This window comes from Apium graveolens, chromosome 2, assembly GCF_009905375.1.
Source record: "Apium graveolens cultivar Ventura chromosome 2, ASM990537v1, whole genome shotgun sequence".
Taxonomy (NCBI): Eukaryota; Viridiplantae; Streptophyta; class Magnoliopsida; order Apiales; family Apiaceae; genus Apium; species Apium graveolens.
The window spans coordinates 102,103,202-102,122,954 of NC_133648.1; the positions used below are offsets into that span (position 1 = coordinate 102,103,202).

General features: G+C 32.9%; 1 long non-coding RNA gene across 4 annotated transcripts; it reads right to left on the reverse strand.

Moving 5' to 3' along the window:
• Positions 1-9,558: 9,558 nt before the first annotated feature.
• LOC141706034 (uncharacterized) lies at positions 9,559-12,847 on the reverse strand. Of its 4 annotated transcripts, none has more exons than XR_012568591.1 (6): positions 12,525-12,847; positions 12,253-12,392; positions 12,070-12,174; positions 10,119-11,110; positions 9,963-10,031; positions 9,559-9,866 (listed from the first exon to the last, which is right to left on the reverse strand). It is a non-coding gene; the product is annotated as an uncharacterized LOC141706034 (long non-coding RNA). The 4 variants fall into 4 exon arrangements; XR_012568593.1 differs by lacking the exon at positions 12,525-12,847 and having other exon boundaries at positions 10,119-10,267; positions 10,976-11,110; positions 12,253-12,516; XR_012568592.1 differs by lacking the exon at positions 12,525-12,847 and having other exon boundaries at positions 10,119-10,267; positions 10,898-11,110; positions 12,253-12,516.
• Between the last annotated feature and the right edge of the window lie 6,906 nt (positions 12,848-19,753).

A 19,753-nucleotide genomic window follows, 5' to 3' on the forward strand; every position in this document is an offset into this window, starting at 1 on the left:
TAAAATAAATAAGATATGAGAATCTTTTTAAACCCAGTCTCTAAGTTTTTGAACCCGTTCGTAATTTACGCTATAGACCGGAACTAACATTAGATACCCTTATTCGGCGCACAAGTGTGCAATTTTAGATACATATTAAGGGCACGTAATTATTGAACTTTAGATGCCAACCACTGGAAAAGTGTGGTATAAAGAGTAAGAATAAGAATTAGATGTCGGCTGGCAAAATGTGGTCGTAGATTAAGACTGTGGTATTTATAAGAATATCGTTTCGTTCTCTTCTACTTTGTTCTGATCTGTTATAAAATCTGCTCTGTTCTGTTTTAAATTCTGAATTTTTAAATATAAAACTTTGGGTGGGATTTATTTTAGAAAATATTTTACAAAATTATTATTGCTTTGAGAAAAATCGTTTTATTAAAAACACCCATTGTTTTTTCCGTTAAATAGTTAGTCAATTTGTACTTGCTGAGATTTGTAACTCACCCCTTTTAATATTTCAGGTTCAGAATTTGGAGCATATTAAAGATTAGGAATGATAACATTGTTGAGATTTGTGCTGATTAGTTTTGTGCTATTCGATTAAAATAAAGAATTTCGTGCCATAAGAATAAATTTGATATATGTTTAGACAATCTTTATCGGATTTATGGAGTTGCGTCTCCGTTTTTATGATTTTGGTTATTGAGTTTGACTGCTGCTTTGACCTTCGTGATGTATTAGAATTATTGAATAAGAATATTTTTTGTTTATGTTTTGGTATTTAGAATTAGTAGTCCGGAAGTGCGGGCTGTTACGTTATTCAATGGGGGCTAGTTTACGTCCTTCGTCAAGTGAAACCAAAGATTAACAAGGTATTGATGTCTTCCATAACGTGCGCAAACTAGTTCTAAGTTCTATGTATCACCCTACCCAGTGATCGGGTTTTAATTCTTATACTGTACATGACTAAGACTGATGATTTTGTAAAATTTGTTATCTTTGTAATCACATATCCATATCATACTTATAATAACTAAACAAATATCTGAGAACATATAATCACACATAATAAGGTATGTTACATAATATATACGGAGCAATAAAGATTCATTTACGTAATCAAACAGATAATTCATATTTCAAATATAAGGAACAAAGGATAGTCATTCACAGAACACGCAAGCATATAAGTAATACGGAGTAACGAGTAATTACTTATATCAATCACGCAAACAATAATTCACATGGATCACATATTCAACACTCAACAACCTATAAAACACGAAACATCTAAAATATTGAAAGTCTCCACGATTCCAATTCTGATCAGATTCGTATTTAGCCCTTTTGACCCTCTAAATGACATTTTCTTGGAAAACATGAAACACGAAAGTTGTATAGAATGAAAAGACCTTTTCGTAAATTCAGAATCAACGAATTCTGACTTTTATGATAAATTTTCTACGAATTTTACAAGATTGCTGATTTTTGTGTAAAAGAGCCCTACAAATTTTTATAATAAAAATGAGAAAGACGAATATGGTGTATTTATAATGCTTCAAAGCCCTAATTCTTAACCTACAAGTTATTAGTATTAAAATTTGATCCAAATTTTAGGCCCATTAGACTAATTCAATTTTTAAATCCTAAACTTTATCTAATTATAATCCTTTTTTCTATTATCCTATTATTAATCTAATTCTAAAAATTACGGGAAATTACATACTACCCTCCTTAAAAAGAATTTGGTCCCCAAATTCACAACAATCCTAAAGTTCGTGACACATCTACCCCTGATCTACAAAGGTCATACCATGGTCCACGGGAACACATCCTAGAGAATATACTAGTCCCATACCTAATACACTCCGAAGGGCAGCCTGCTCTGATACCAACTGTAACATTCCGCACTAGTAATTCTAAATAAAAACTGATATAATATACACTTAATTGATCAAAACTCCTATTACAAAGGTTGTTATTATAATAGCGCAGCTAACGGAAGTCCAAAAGTCAATTTTCCAATACTAAGTCCTCGAACTTGAAAGTAAATGATGAACTAGGGTTGAGATTAGCTTAGTTTAAAAGCATCAAACATGAAGTAGAGTATCTTATGAGCAAGTTTGATTGTGCTGTTAACATTGGAAAAGCTCTGAGAGAGTAACTTGACATTAATCAGCAAGCTTAAAGCCTATTGGAATTATACTAAATTGGTTAATGCTTATTGTGAGAGGAGGGGAAATGAGAAAATTTACATTGGTTTTGATTACTCTGAGCCAAAGAAGAAGAAGGGTGCATCCAATAAAAACAAGAAAACTTCTGTTGACAAAGAAGTTCCCAATGTCTTACAAAATGTTGAGAAGACCATCTTCAAGAAATCAGTGGTTAAATTTGATGAAGATTCTATGATCATCAAACAACAACTGATCAATGAAGACGAGGCCAAGAAGGATGTAACTTCTGCTTTTGAAAAGGAGAGCCAATAATAAAAAATGCCAAATCAACTGAGATCAAGCAAAATACTGTCAAGAATGTTAAATCTAACAGGAATGAAAAATTGGTGTCAACGAGAGCAATGGCTATGTGCCAAATGCTTCTAGAAAGAATTGTAAAAACTGTGGATCCAAGAACCATTTGACATATAGGTGCAATATTCCTGCTACTTCTGATATGAAAGCAACGCCTTGTAGATCTGCTCATTTAGGTGCCAATATGCATAAATCAATTTATGATATGTCTAACCGCATAATATGTAATGTGACTGCTATTGCACAACATATTTCTGTTTGACAAAATATAGATGTTATGTCTCTTAACAAATCACACAAAAATACCCCTAGCGGCACCATAAATTTCTTCAGTATTGGTATCTAGTAATGTAAAAAATTCACTTAAGTCACAGAAAATTGTTTATGAGACTGATAAAAGAGTAAAGTGCCCTGTGTCAAAGGCTAAAATGGTAAGAATTATTTCTAAGCATCCTGGATCCAACAGAGTTTGGGTACCAAAAAAAACTTCAATGATACAAAATTTGCAGGGAAGAAGAAAGTGACAGAGTGATACAGCCCCGCCATCACAAAGGAGGAGAAAAAAGCTAGCCCATGATTAGGCCTTGAAGATGATAACAAGAGTCTAACAAGGGAAATGGGATGATGAAAAGATGGAAATTGTCATCCTGTTGAGAAGTTAGTTTGCAATACAGATTAGGACTGAATGAAGAGTCTTCAATGGACCTTCATCAAAGAAATGTCGAGTTTGGAAAAATTGTGCTTCAACCAAATGCCGACATGGTCAAGAAAGGATCTATGAAGCTGAAAAAGAATGGAACTGAAGCAAGTCATGAGAGTGCCTACATAAAAATACAAAATTTTTAAGGTATGTCAAACAATTAGAGAGGGGTCATATTAGCAACCAAGTCAGATAAACTTCATATATGCTCACTTTTGATTAGCATAGGGGAGCATCAGACTCAGAGGGAGCATCTTCTTCGGGGGATCTTCTCATGATGATCAAAAGTTATCATGACTTGTGGGTTCTAAGAATATTATAAACCATTATTTCAGGGATACCAAGTCCTCACTAAACTCTACATTCTAGAATTCAGATATGACACTCTTCAAAGTTGGAGCAATGATCATGCAACAATATTTATTGGTTTTAAAAGACTGATAAATGCCGATAATGATTCATGGAGATATCAGTGCTTATTTGGAACTAGTAAACACTGATGCTGAGTAATAATTATGTTTCATATTGTAACAAGTTTTGTGATAAGTTAAGTTACAATATGAAAACAATCATCACATATTGATGTAAATGAGAATAACATTCAACTCTTTATTTTTTAAATTTAACATAATTTATCTGAAAGTTTACTTGTAGTAGTAGAGTTTCACTTATTTAATAATTAATATTATTGAGGTGAAACTTGGTTGGACTATTAATGATTGATTCATAAATTTTCAGACTTTTCTGAAAATCAAGAATCGGTGTCTCATACCCGGAGTTTAGTCTGAGGATTTATATTATGAATTTTCAAACTATTTGATAAATAGTAGATTTGGGAGTTCACGATATAATACATAATGAAGCAAGGTATATCGAATACTCGTTGATTTTGAGAGCTCATGAGACATGTCAATATCAAGACCGAGTTCACGATATGAAATGTATTGTGAAGTTGATAATCCAACTTGGTTTGAGTTAACTAGTCAAGTAGCTAACTAATTTCTCAAAAATATTCTTTGACATTTTTTTAATCATGAATTTTATGAAGCAATCATAATTTATTTATAATAAACAAGAATCGCTGAATGAGAGAAATTTTGGACTTCTCGGTATGGTACTTTTCCTAGTTCACATAATAGTATATTGGGATTTCATGATATAATGGATTTTGGACTTCACTATATAGTTAAATCCAAAATGTATTATATTTAAAAAAGTCCACGATAGATTAGTCTAATATATTGATTAGTTCAAAATAAATAAAAAATCCATTTAACTTAAATGTTAGCAGATTCTTGACCCGTTTGTTCAAGATTAATTCATTAAAAAATATTTCTTTTGAATAAATAACAAGAATTTTATTTTATAGTCAAGAACTTAAATGTCTATTTTCCAGACTTTATAATATACATTTTTAATAAATTATTTGAAGAATTGTTTAAGAAAATGTTGTAGGGTTGAAGACATAGCAAGCCAAAAGAAGAAAAGTTGAGAAAACTTGTTAAAGAAGATCTATATGAGATTGGCTAATTAAGATTTAAAATCTTTTGCTCAGATAAGTTCTCTTTATTTGTGCACATCTTCTTATTTTACAATGATGAGTTTAGGAATGTATGACTAAATAAATGTGTTTGTCTGATCATTCTTGATTTGTGTGAAATAGCATAATTATCAATTATCTGTGGCTCCTAATTTTGAAGAAAATTAACTAATCAATTTTCTATTAGAAAATTTATTGGTTATCTCTCTTCAAAATTAAGGTGTCTCTTCATATTTCCCGACCTCTCTCATCTCTATATATAACTAGTTCATCCCACTTCTCTTCACATTCTCAAAACCCTCTCACTCTCAGCTTCATATCTATCTCATCTTATTTTCAACTCTAAACCAATAATGAAACCATGGACTTCAACTTTAGAGTTTGCAAAGCTACATTCAGAGCTCGTATCAATGATTTAGTCTACCACATAATTGAGGTTCTAACTGATCTCTTTCACATAAACTCCAGGTTCAACTCATGTTCCTGGAAATGTCCTGCAGTATATATGATCTTTTTCTTAAACATTTCTCTCATTTTTTAATTTTATTTCTGATCCTAGTTCAGTTTGAGCCAAGATTGTCAATTTCTTGCATTTCATAGTGAATGATTATTTGTTTCTTTCTCAATAAATGTTAAGTTTCAATTTTATTAGCTTTTATCTTGACGGATTAAATCTTAAATGATTAATTGAGTATGATAATGGAACTTATTAATTCAAACTGTTAACTGTTGAATATCACATAAATCCTGATTTTGTAATCTTTGTTAATGGAATTATGCATCAATAAATTATCATTTTTGTTTCTACTCACTCTTTACTGAATCAATCAGTTCTTTGATTTAACAAGGCTGGTCATGTTTAAAACATAGTTAAAATTGAACTGATCAGACTTTCTCACTAAAACTAATTGACAAATCTTTCTGAACTTGACATGTGATAATTTTTTGATTTAGTGAAATAATTGATTAAACTCTGACATGGTTAACAATTATGATAATTTTGCAGTTTGAGCTTTATGACAAATAGGATTAACAACATAACATATATGTCAACCAAAATATCATATTGGTGGTATTGTCTTAATAAGATCATAATAGTTTGTGATCCTTATAGTTATCATAAACAAGTAACTTGGCCTTGAAGGGTAATAAAAGGTATCCCACAAGTTACTGATCCCTTCTGATCTTTCTTGAACCATAAGTGATTAAATTATAAAGAAATATAAATCATAAATTTAATCTTTGAGTTGAGTGAAACGGTGAAACTCTCCATTAAAATTTACCAAATACTAACCCTTGAGTGCAAACACTATCTGTCTCCCAATAGACTCTAGTGAATCAAATAGATATTATGCACCAGTTTTATGACCACACTTCATGAAACAAAGAAGTTAGTAATGAAGATACACATGAGTAAGATAGAGCACATCACTTGAAACTTCTTCTTCTTTCAGAAGAAGTTGCCAACACTCAGTTTCTGATCAAGTTCTCTTCTCAGCACTTAAATTTCTTTGTAATCAAGAAGTTTAACTGGTTGAGCTACTTGCATTAAAATTGGAAATAAATTCTTTATGTTGTTATGCCAAATTAATCATGTAATATAATGCTTGGATTATGCTTATTAACTCAGAACCCTAATTTAGTTTTGGTTAGATGTTACATGCTGAGGTAGACCTGATACCAATTCAAACCCAAGGTATTCATCAATTTCCATTGAAGAAAAAGTGATTTTCAACATATATATAGCAGGTGCAAGTAGACCGACAGTGCTACATGGTTTGAGAATGTTCTTTTGAGGGGAAGTCATTCAAATTCACTCCAATCAAAATGGAGGCATAGCCTGATTGAACAATACCCTTATAACTATTATCTAAAATGCATCATAAATTAGATGTTGAGATAATAAGTTAAACTATCTTGATTTATCAATGACAGGAAATCCATATTTGTGGTGGTCCCTCCTCAAGGGAACTAGCGTTTGAGAATGTTATATATATAGGAATGTACATTCAAATCTCCTCTAGTTTACTAGAGCTTCATGAAATTGAAGAACACATCAACATAATCACAAGAATGCTTTAATTCTACTTAAATCATTCATCTTGTGAGTTCAACTGTTCCCATCAGAATAGGAGGCATCCCTCAGTGAGCTCAAGTTGAAATTATCATCTCTTAAAAAAAATTGCCAAAACTCCATATAGTGCCAAACAATCCAAACACAATTTCCATTGAAAATACTGATCTTTAACTATTCTTTCAGTTGTTAATCCAAATCATTCAAGTGACCTCATGCATGACATCTTGTTCACCACTCAGAAAATACATCTTGCTTGTTAGGAAATGCATGTTGAGGCATTATCTAATGATGCCATCACAAATATAAAGGTTTTACTAGTATTTTTTGGAGACTCTATGATCAGTTGTGTAAAATCCAGAATTCTATTGATTGAAACAGTTGGTTTCATTGTTATCTACTCATCCTTGACATCATCAACACTTCAAAATTTGTCAAACTCTGAACATCTCAACTCAATTTTCTTGTTCATATTTCTTGAAATTATAAATCAAAATTTAGAAATTGTAGCATTTCCAAATTTCTGAAGAGGCGTCACGTAAAAAAATTACTAACAAGCCTAGGGGGAGAAATTAGATGAAAAGGGTAGGGACAGATGAATAAAGTCAAGGACAAAGAGATATGTGAAGGCAGAAAGAGATCAAAGAAGTAAATGGGAAGACCATAACATGAAATGATGAAAGAAAGCAATGGAAAATAGAAGTGCAGTGAGGACTTAAAGATGGAGTACTTAAAGAAGAGGAAAATATAAGATGGAGCAACAGAATAATCTAAATGTTTTTATGTTGACAAGTTCCACCAAAGAATTAGTGTTTGTGAAACTTGAACTTGGGACAAGCTTCAAGAAGAATAAAAATCACGATGACATCTTTCCTGGAGTTTCTGAAAGCCTTGGGTAGAAGAAAAATTAATTAAAGGACCCTAGTCATAACAATAATTCAATTGATCAGGGGATTGCAGAAGAACCAAGCTTCAAGAATGTAAGAGAACTAGAAGTGATAAGCACTGAAAAATCTCATCAGTACTGGTACTAATCGCAAAATTTAAAGATGGAGCACTAGAGTTCTGTAAGTATCCTAAAGATCAAAGTAATTCATTGTACTTGAAATTCATACAACTTTCATATTCATATCCTCTATGTATGGTAGGCTTTACTAGATTTAAAATTGTGCCTAAGGGTCCTACTCACAATTTAGGGAAGATTTTTCGATATATGACATGTCTATACCATCATAACAAGCCTACTCAAATTATATTATTTACTTTTTCATGAACAAATGGAGTCTACCAATTGTCTTAATGATAGGTGTTCGATATTGAATGCTAAGAATATAATACAGGGGGTGAATGTGTTTCTTGAATAACTTTGTCTTTTAAAACTTTTTTGGATTTTGGTGAACAAAACAGTTAACAGTTTGTAGAGATATTGAAGTAAGCATAAATAACACAAACACACAATATCAAAAACTCAATTAATTGTATTAATTAAGTTTGTCTTGCTAAAAAATTATGTATTCTTGTAAATTAAGAACTCAGCTTCTATCTTGAGAGAATAAAAGAAAATCTAGATCTGTTTGTAGACTTTTCAATCCAGTGAATAGATTATTTATTGACTGATAATCTAGAATCTTGAACTTGTCTACATTCTGTATTTGAGAAGTATGTCGAGATCTCCAATTGTTCTTATAGAGAAGTGACATATCAATAAATATAATGACTTATCGATATCTCTGAGTTCTCTAAATGTATATTTAACCTGTCGAGGTCTCTAGTTCCTTGCATGTGAAATGACTTCTTGATATGTCTGAGATCTCTACATGTAGAAATGACTTGTCGATATCTATGAATCTCTAAATGCAGAAATGACTTGTCCATATCTCCAGTTCTGTACATCTTAATTTGACTTGTCGATATCTCTGAGACTTCTCTATAATCCATTTTGGACTTCTCTAAAAGTTATTTTGGACTTCTCGAATGACTTCTCGATATAACTTGATATGTGACTTGTCGATATCTTGGCTTAGAATATTTTTCATAGAACAACTTTATTTAACTCCAAGCTTCTACACTTTTCTCTGAGGCATGATCATGGCTTGATCTTCTTCCAGAGTTTATTTTTTAGCTTGAATCTGTTCACAAAAAAATCCCCCAGTCTAATCTTCTAACCATTTTACAGACTCAAGAAATACAATTACAGAATACAAAATTGATTATTAAACAACTAAATCACTACACCATATATGCACTATTACAACACCAAGAAATTGTAGTATAAGATCCCAAATATGTTACAATAGAAGCTTTTGCAACGCTTTTATTAAATTTCAGTGTTGTATTTACTGCAGTTGCAATAGACCCCTGTAGCAACATTTTTTAGAGTTATTGCAACATTTTCAAAGTATTAATTTAATCATTTTGTTGTAACACTTTTCTCCGTTTTAGTAACACATTTATGATATTGCAATATACCCCTGCAACATTTTTTTATAACATTTATTGAGGTAAAAGTGTTGCAAGAAAAAATTATTGCAACACTTAGCTCCAATATTTTTTTTCCTATTGTAATGCTTTTTAGTTTTTAGCAACATTTATCTGCAACAAATGGTTCCTATTGTAATATTTTCATATTATATTAGCAAGACATATGTGCTAGCACTTTTTATTAGTACAGATTTTACTATCACATTTTATTTTCCATATAATATCACAAAATTATACCAAAAAAGCATCCACATTCCAAATTTTGCTTAATATCGAATCCTATAAAATAAATATTAATACATCCCAAACAAAACAGGCTTATACCACTACATCATCTTACATCTAGTACTTGAGTCTAAAGTCCAAACATATAATGGCAAAGAATCAATACCATGAGACGCACGTTCAAAAGACTTAATATGTGTTGCTTCCATTAACCCATTTTCAGATGATCTTGCAGATTCGAGCAAAAATTTGGCTTCTATTATTCTGTTTGTGTACATTAAGCAGATTGTCGGATTAAACTGCTTGTTTTTGTCTTGCTCAAGAGACAACACTTTTCTGCATCAATGTAGAATCCATGAAAAATTAACGTCTTCTATGATACTCAGAATACATAGAACTATGCTTACAAATTAACATGTACAAGTGATCTACCTATAAAGCTCCTCTGCTAATGTATATTTATTTTATTGCAAGTAGACCCAGGCCAAATTCCCTAGCAACCTGCATCGTGGAAGCCTGAAACATTAGACCTATACTATGACAAAGAAATTAATATTTATAGAGGGGTAAATACATGAGAATGTTTACCTTGAATACTCATGTTCAATTATGATCTGACTCTTTTTCCCATGACATCTAGCAGTTTTCACTCTTCTTCCACCAAGAAGTAGACCTTTTTCTATATGCTTTATTTTCTCCTGAAGCACTTCAATATGTTCTTCCATTCTACCACATCTCTGCATTAACATATAATTATCTGGTTTACTACGCCTTGTAACACGACAGGAAGGATATAATGGAAGCATTTATACAGCTATTGAATATGTTTTATGTGGTAAAAATATTTCAAATATAATTAAAAAAAGGCAGCAACAGAACAAGACATGTATCAATTATCTGTCATTGAGGTCATTCCCCTAATTCAATACTTTAAGAAATGATGGTTAGCATTATTTATGACATTAGAGCTTGTTCATTTCAAATTATAAATCCGGTTGTATGGTAGTTCCAAAGCAAAAAAGGAAAAATCTGTCCCTGATGTGATTTATCATAATAACAAATGATCAATTAAATTAAGGTAAGAAAATAAATTCAATAATTGTTTCCAAGCAAGAGTATAATTCACCTGAAAAAGTGGCTCCAGACAACAGTAAATTATTCAGTAATTTCAATTTAGATTTTCCCGCTAATTTATAAAAAGGGAAATATTTCATAATGCTTGACTACATCCAGAATATCTAAATGCTTCTTTGCTTTGTATCTCAATGCAATTAGGCAGATTGGGTTCACCATACACAATAAATCAAACAATAAAAAAAAGCACATAGACATTGTATAATGCGGTAGAAAGGAGGATGTAGGTTTACCTTGTAGAGCTCAAGTAGTATATTGTCAAGAGATTCCTGCGACTCAAGAGAGCACAAATAACGGAAAGATTTAATTACCTCGATGGCCTCGTCTGATCAGTTCACATGTTTCATTGCTAATGCCATGTCTTTCAGGGCACTATCAACTCGATCACCGGCATTTAACGCAGCCCAGAACATAGATATTGCTCTATATGGATCTTTATCCACCAACTACAAGTGAAAAGATTCATCATATATATGACAATTAAGTATTTAAGAATAATTTATACATATAAATTCTACTATACATTCACCAAATTAAGATGTTAAATTCTGGTAACCATTTTTTAGTTTGTAAAAGTTAGCCAGCAGGATCAAAGTGATATGCATTGTGTGTAAATAATCAACCAATTATAGTTTTCTCAACCAAACATAACAAACTACTCAACCACATTCATCTAATTTTTAATAACACACAATATCTGAGTAGTAGTAAATCTGAACTTACCATCCTATAAAAGTTAAAAAAGGTCTTGTTTTGGATGAACTATACACCCATATTCAAACTGATGTAGAATAATTTTTCAAAAGTATCTCAAGAATGGAAGAATCCACATGATACCTTGTAAACCATGAAAATTATAGAGGCAAGTTTAATTAAGATCAAAAATTTTTGAAAAAAATAAGCTAAAAGAAGACCATCATATCCTATTAAATTAGTAGCTATTTCAAGTCAATAACTATTCCTTGATTTCAGTTTTTACCAACCAGACATCCATTTCTCCCAAAAAAAGGCATCCCTTCATTGCTAAACTACTCACTAGAGATAAGGTCTCTTTGAAGTGTTCTAAATATAGTATAGTAAATCCCTATAATAAAAAATTAGAAGCATTAATTATATCTCGATGATTTGGCTTGCAAGGATAATTAATTAAAAAAATCTTATGCTACCTGGTATACCCATAAACTTAGTGTATTATCAGTGAATCCTTTACTGCATAGCTATTCGATATTAGAAGATTGATATGGAACATGGAGCAATAAACAGTTCTTTGAAATCTTTGCCCCGACATCTAATAGTTTCTCAAGAAAACATTGTCAAAGTCTCGATACCTACTGAATCATCCATTTTACTTCAATAATTAAGGATATAATAAATATATTGTGATTCTGTAAAAAATAGTACATACCTTCAAGCTTCTGAGCTGCTCGCTTGAATATATTTCCCGGAGATATGTCAAATACTATAGTTGACTTAGGCCTATTAAAATGATATGGTCGTGTATCCATGCCATCTGTCAATAGAACAACCTACGTTGGGCATATGAAAATAATATAAAGTTCTATAGTATTAACATCGACCATTTACTCACTTTCTGAAAACACTAGCATCGCGTACTTGCTTAACCCCGTCCATATTTTTCACTTCATTAAGTAATCTACCATCTATGAACTTAGTTTCCAGATAGTAGGAATATGTGTCTGACCGCCATGTGGGCAGATGCATCATATCCTGTTAAATTAATAACACAGGAGCTTGGAAGAAAGAAGTTAATGACAAAATATAGAGAGAAAAAAGATTGCCTATACAATTTATGAGCTATCTTCTCAGGAATCAGATCATCTTCAATAGAAACTTTCTTACCAATTGAAGCAAAGTTTTGGAATCAAATAAATCACCAAGTCAACAAACTTCTCCAATTCAATAACAAACATAGTATTAAAACCCAACTTCACTTCAAATCAATTTAGGGATTTTTGCCCAAATCTTAATTAACCGAAGTGTTAGTTGAATCTTATAGAGATTATTTCCCAAATTAATTTTTTTATTTTTAGGGATTTGAAGAGGTTTTAGAGATGAATGTGAGAGATGGGGAAGATAAATTAGTGCGAGAGAGGGAAGGGGCTGAGAGAGAGGCCAGGGGTGAGAGAGGGGGAGGTCATGAGTCACGACAGAAGTGTTATTTTCTTTTATTTAGTATAATTTGTTAATTAAGTTTTGGTGCCAAAATATTTTGGGGGTCAATTTTTATACCGCCCAACCCAATAATTCAGTTCCCTCCTACAATTTTCGGGTTATATTGAATAAAAGAGTAGTTTGTATTGTAACACTTTTTTTAAAGCATTGCAATTGTTCAAACAATATCAAAATAATCTTCACCATGCAACACTTTTCTATTTTATACAACACTTTTCAAACTATTGTAATAGACTCATAAATTTTTGGTGTATTGCAACATTTTATGCAACACAAATGCATAATGGGGTTGCAATAGGCCATATTTGGTGTTGTGAATCTTAGGATTGTCAATGTGACTTAGTCTTGTTAATGTACAGGCATGTATTGCAAAACAATCTCCCCTAATTTGTGAGAAGATTGCTTATCACAAATTCATGCCTAATAACAAGATTAACCCCAAGCTAAAATCAAATACATAAAATTGACAGACTTGCCAATATAAACTTTTATACATTGAGTAATTACATCAGTTCAAAAATTACAGACATTAGGTGATTTTTTTCATAACCTGGTTCTTTCATAATGAGGTCCTTGAGATTTACTAGCACTTGAAATTCTTCAATTATTTATGTCCCTCTTAAGGCTTCCACCAGTTTGATCCATTCATCCAATGAGTAATTGTTGAGATAATTAACCCTAAACCTTGAAAATCCGGCAACTGTAATATCCAGAAAATGTCCATCCTTTAAGATTCTACTCACCCCCTTTCCTTGAGCCCATTTGATCTTTGTTCAAACATTTCAATCTCTTTGGCATACTGCCTTTCCCTTTCCTCCCTCTCAGCCTTTATTCTTGCATGTATTTCATTCCTTTTTCTCAGCCTCTCAAACATCGCAGCCTTCCACATTCTTGCACTAGTATCCTTGTCCTTCATCAAGATAATCCCCCTCTTTAATTCTGTGGTTGAAAATATTTTCATTACTTCCATGCTAAGCAAAATGAAGGAGCATCCAAATAGTATATTCTGACTTCTGCCAAAGAAATAACCCAAACTTTGACTATTTCTTTAAATAGTTGTTGGAAATAGTCATTATCTGTTATGCACATGTTTAATCTTGATTAAAGCAGTTCCAGATAATACCAACATCAGCTTGTATTTTCTTTGGTTTTCTCCCAATAGTCTTGAAGTGAGTTTTGATTGGAGGCTTGAATGAAGGTAGATTTGAGATTTTCTTTAAAGTGACATGACTATATGTGATTGGTATTTTGAGTAAGGAGTTTGCAATTTGTTTGTATAGGAATTTAGGTTTTTGAGGTTGGATTGGTTGAGAGTTTGTTTGGCTTGGAAGTTTGAGTTGGTTGGATTTGTGAGACTTCTATTTTATGGACATTTTTCTTCTTTGTTTCCCCTTCTCCATCTCTCTTCTTCTTCTTTCCATCATCTTTCTTTTCTTCCTTTTCCTTTCTCTTCTCATACATCTTGCTGCTAGTTGCTTTAGAAGATTGACATGGATTTGAGCCAGAAGATTTTTTCTCATCCTTCTTCTGCTCATCATCATCCAAGTCATCTTTAGTGTTAATTTGAGCTCTAGGTAACAGGTTATCAGCATTCCTTAAATATCTCCCCAATATCTTGATTATTTCTTTATCTTCTACAGTCTTGATCTTGTTTGTATTCAAATCAGTCTCTAGGGTCATTATTAGCCTCAAGTTCCCCATGACACGATTCTTTGGAATTATGAAATATTTGCAACTTTTGGTTGATGAACAGATGTAGGTCACTCCCTTCCTAGGTTAGAAATATGCTTCTGAAAAGCAGCTAATTGAGTCTTATTGAGTTCATTTAGCAAGAGAGTGTCCTCTGGAATCACCCTGTTAACCTTGTTGATTAGGATATCCAGCTCAGATGATCTTTTAGTTTGGAGATAAGTAAGAGACACCTGCATACATCTATCCACACCTGAGTCATTTATATTTCCAATAACCCTCTTCTCTTTGAAGTTATATTTTCTCACCATTATCACCCTTAGAAATTTGATATTTCTGTCCAAAGCCTTTTTGTAGGTGAAGAAGTTGTTGGTTAGAGAAACTTTGAGAGCCCTGAGCAATTCACCAAATTCTTTGTCCAAACAGGGTCCTTCTGCTGCTTTCTGTAGTCTTTCTACCCTAAAATCATCTTGACTTATTTGAACCGTTATTTGGCTGGATGATTTTAGCAGTCTAGCTTCTATCTCCCCCTTAGTCTTGGTAGCAGGCAAGATTATAGGACTAGAAATTTCAGGTCTAACTGCTTTTGGCAATGCTGGAAGAGAAATGTTTATAGCTCCCATAATAGCTCCCAAAGATACAACATTTTAAATTTGAAGGTGTTTGTGGGAGTATAATAGGGACTTTATATCCTGCTATTGACTGTGCACCAAAGATGTTAATCGGGAGACTTGAGTTGATAAAGAGGGACTGTAGAGTTGAGATTTGAGCTTGCAAGTTTTGGATTTGTAGGTTGGTTGATGTAGACATAGGTTGTTGTAAGCTTGATGTTGCTACCAACAAAATTTTGGACAACATTCTTGACCTCCTCTATGACTAAAGCTGAAGATTCAAACCTAGAATTATAAAGTTTATCCAGTTTGACCTTTGAGTCATTATTTTGAGTGATTTGCTTCTGGATCACTTCATGTAGAGCTTTGAAAGACTCTTTCAACTTAATCACATTTTATTCTACTGGAGTTAGAGAGAGGGCTTGAAGCCTGTCAAAAAATCTATTGAACTTGGTCTTGATATCTTGAAACGTTATCATCAGTTCATCAATTCTGTCATTCACCAATTTCTTCACTGCAGCTTGAGCTTGACCATAGTGCTTTTCATAGCTCTTCCAATATGATGAAAGGCCTTCAGTTGGGCTTTGTATACCTCTGTCATAGTATCATACACTTCTTAGGGAGTGAGGACCTTAGCATTACTACCTAAAATGGTCACATATTCTTCTCTAAATTTTGTTAAGGCCTTCTCCATGGTTGCAATAAAATCCTCGGAAAGCCATGCATCCACATTACCATCTGATTCATCGGCAATTTTCTCATGTTTTTCTTCAACATCCTCCTTGTAAAAAAGTAGTATTGCTTGATAGTCTTGGTTTAACATATCTGTAGTGAGAAGTTATTAAGTGATATTGGCAAAGCCTGCAAGCTGTTCAACCAAAAGATCATTAGCAATTGTTGGTTGGGCTTGAGCATCTTGTAGCTATTGAGAGATGAGGTTAGAAGGTTGTGAAGTAGTGTTTGAGGTAGAAGGTATGTATTTTTGGATTGAGGTTAAGGGGTTGAAGGTGGTAGTCAATCCTGTGAAAGGAGTCACAGTTAGACTCACAGCTGTTGTTGTGGTTGTGATAGTTTGCTGTTCACCACTAGTGGGAACCTCCATTTGAATTGGAGGGGAGTTGACTAGGTTACTATAATGTACCATAGCCTCAAACCCTTGTTCTTCTTGCAAATAATTGGCACTTAAATGTGCTATACTTGCCTCCCTAATAGCGGGATAATAGGAAATTTTGCTCCCAGCCTCAATTGACATTGCAATTTCAGCTAGGATTTTGAGGGGAGTTATCCTTACTTGAGGAACTTCCAATTGAATTGGAGAGGATTTAGATAGCTCCCCCTCGGGAGTACTACCCTCAAACCGTTCAATCTGTGAAGCTTGTTTGGCACATGAAGGTGCTAAAGTAACATCCACAGGGTCTTCAGTTAAAACTGATGAAACCCATATGGTTTTGATGGTGTCATCAAGATCTACCCCAGCTTGTAACCTCTCACCATCTAATTGTGGTTCCTTGGTGGTGATCACAGTTTTTTGAACCGTGTCACTTGAACTTGGCAGGACTTAAGAATTTGATTCAAGCCCTTGATTATATGTAGAAGAAATTTGAGATAAAAGAGTAGAGAGAGTAGAATTGATTGTTGGCAGCTCCCCCTGAACATATGAGGGAGCTTCAAGTGAGGTGCTTTCAGTGTTAGTGCCAATCATATTTCTTCTTTCTCCAACTTGAGAGTGCTCAAGTTGGGGTGCGGACTTTGTACAAATTGCACTAGGGAGAGTGCTTTTTTCAATAGAGACACCTTGTTGAGAAGATGCCCCTAGAGTGTTTATTTCCCTCTTTTACAACTACATCCTTTTGGGAGGATACAGAGGTAGCTCCATGTGTGGTCAGCTCAATTTTCTTTGTCTTCTTTGGCTTCTTGACCAGGTTAGACTCTAGTTGTGTTTCCTCACTACTCACAACAATTATATTTAAAGGTGCCTGTTTTCTCTTCTTTTTACTAACTTCGCCCTTTTGAGAGGATAAAGCAGTTGGTTCCCTAGCTTCTAATGGTAGAGAAGAAGTGGTCACAGTTGTGGAAGGCCCTTGTTGGTTATCCTGTATTTGTACTTCCACAGGTGCAGGAGCCATAACAGATTTAGAAATTGCACTTGACCTCATGTCAGGCATAGGGCATGGGTAGGTTCTAAATCTCTCTAACATGAAGTTAGTGATTTTTAGACCTACTGGTACCTTATTCTTTCTAATTAGTGAACCTAATAATATCTTGGACACTTGTTTACAATTGCCTATTTTAGTCCTATCAATACCATTAAGTAAATGTATGTCTGCAATTTTATGATTTAAAGTAGATATAATAAACCTAGGAAAGAAAATTTCCTTATCTCTAGTGGACAAAGGCATTGTGAGCCTTGTGCTGAGTTCTTTGAGGATCAATAACCCCACATTAATGTGCCTGTTGTGAGCCATGGAGAACACCATCTTTTGGACCATACTGGATATATTGTCATACCCAGTCTTCCTACAGGTGAAGGCTTTCACTATTGAGTCAAACAAGAATGACCATTCCCTCCTTAGATGCGTTTTGTTCAAGCTGGCAAGGTTGATGATCTCACTATAATTTATGAAATCTATAAATTCAGCTAACTCCTGTTAAGTTGGTACCTCCACCATGCCGTCAGTAGGAATTCCAAGTGCCTTGTTGACATCATTCTCATCAAATTCCACTTGTTGGCCTTGAATTGAACAACTTACCACCAAGGACACAACTTGATTCTCATGCACAACAGTCCTAACTGCAGCTGAATTCCAGAAGTCATTGAGAATATCCAAGTACAGGATAGGATTAGCAGTCAAGGCACCTGCAAAGTAAGTCTCATCCAAAAACTTAACAAAGCTCTTGAAACTATCAGGAGCTTGGTTAGCATCGGTAAAAGCTAAGAAGTTTGTACCATCCTCGGGGATTACAGCTCTTACAGTGTTTGCAGCCATTGTAAGTATATGAATTTGAGTGGGTAAGAAATTTAAGAGAGAAAGAACTCAAAATGAGAGAGAACGGTTGAGAGAGAACGGTTAAGGTTTACAAAAACTAGGTCAATTGAGATCTAGATTGCGTAAAGAGGGGTTATATCGAGATATATGGGTATTTATAGAAAAAGAGAAGTGACTTGTCGAGAAGTAGGAATAAACGGTTGGGATTTTCTTATAGAGAAGTCACGTGAATGAATAGATACATATCGAGATGTCATTTTCCTGATTCTTGTCAAAAATTAGATAGTGACTTATCGAGATATCAAATAAATACCCTGATTGTCCTGAATGGACTGAATTTTTCCAATTTTTATTTGAATAAATCAAAATAAAATTAAAATGATTTCATATCAAAAATATTTTACTAAAATAATTTATTAAATTAAATTATTTCAGTTCTAAGCTATCGAGAAGTCTAAAATTTATACTTGTAGAGAACTCTGTGAATAACATTTGTCGAGATCTCTATAAGGCTTATCGAGAAGTCAAAATGAGGCTTGTCGAGAAGTCCTTTGATAACTCAGGAAAAAGACTTATCAAGAACTGTATCGAGAAGTCTCAAAATGACTTTTCGAGAAGTCATTTAGACTTATCTAGAACTCAGTTATCTACATACTTTTGATCATTTCAGTTCTGTCTTATTTTAATTTCATATATTGAAAATGTAAATTAACAATTAGACAGTTTTTCATAGAATTTGAAAAATCCAAGTTGAATTTTAAATTTAGAAAAATAAATATACAGAGAATTCTGAAATAAATATAAATCATATTCTAGTTAATTACCAATTAAATCAAATTAATTTTGATTTATCAGAAATTAATCTGCTGCAACATAGTAGATGAGTTCCTGTCTTTAGGATGAAGAATTTAACATTCCAATTTCACTAACAAATCTAGTGAAAATTGCTTCATCCAAAGTTTTAGTGGAAATGTCAGCTAATTATTTTTCTATTGGAAAAAAGAGAGCTCAATAGTACCATTTGCAACATGTTCTCTAATAAAATGGTACCTTACATCAATATGCTTAGTTCTAGAATGATTACCTGGATTAGCAACAATATATATGGCACTACTATTGTCACACGTGATAGGAACTTTGTGTAACACTGGGCCATAGTCCATTAGTTGATTTCTAATCAAAAGCACTTGAGCACAACAACTTCCTGCAACAATATAGAAAATTATTTTCATGGATCACTTGTTCAATTTGTTAGTGTTTGTGCCCTAGAGACAACAATATGATGTTTTAGTTTAAGATATTTGGATTATTAATATTTATGTCCTATCGATTATTCCCTTTATAATTTATTAATTCTGAATTTACTGTGATATAAATGTTATATTAATAAATGTCCTTGGAGTATGATATGCAATTCTATATCTCTAAGTACGTGACTTAGAAATGAGATTATGAGAATAATATCAATATTCCTAAAGGTCCCTAGTCGAGTATTATTATTAAGGGATAATAATAATGTATTAGGATTGGTATGTTTGTTGACTGATGATCATATCTCATTGATCATAGGTATAGTGATACTAAAGCCAAAACCATATGCAGATGTAAA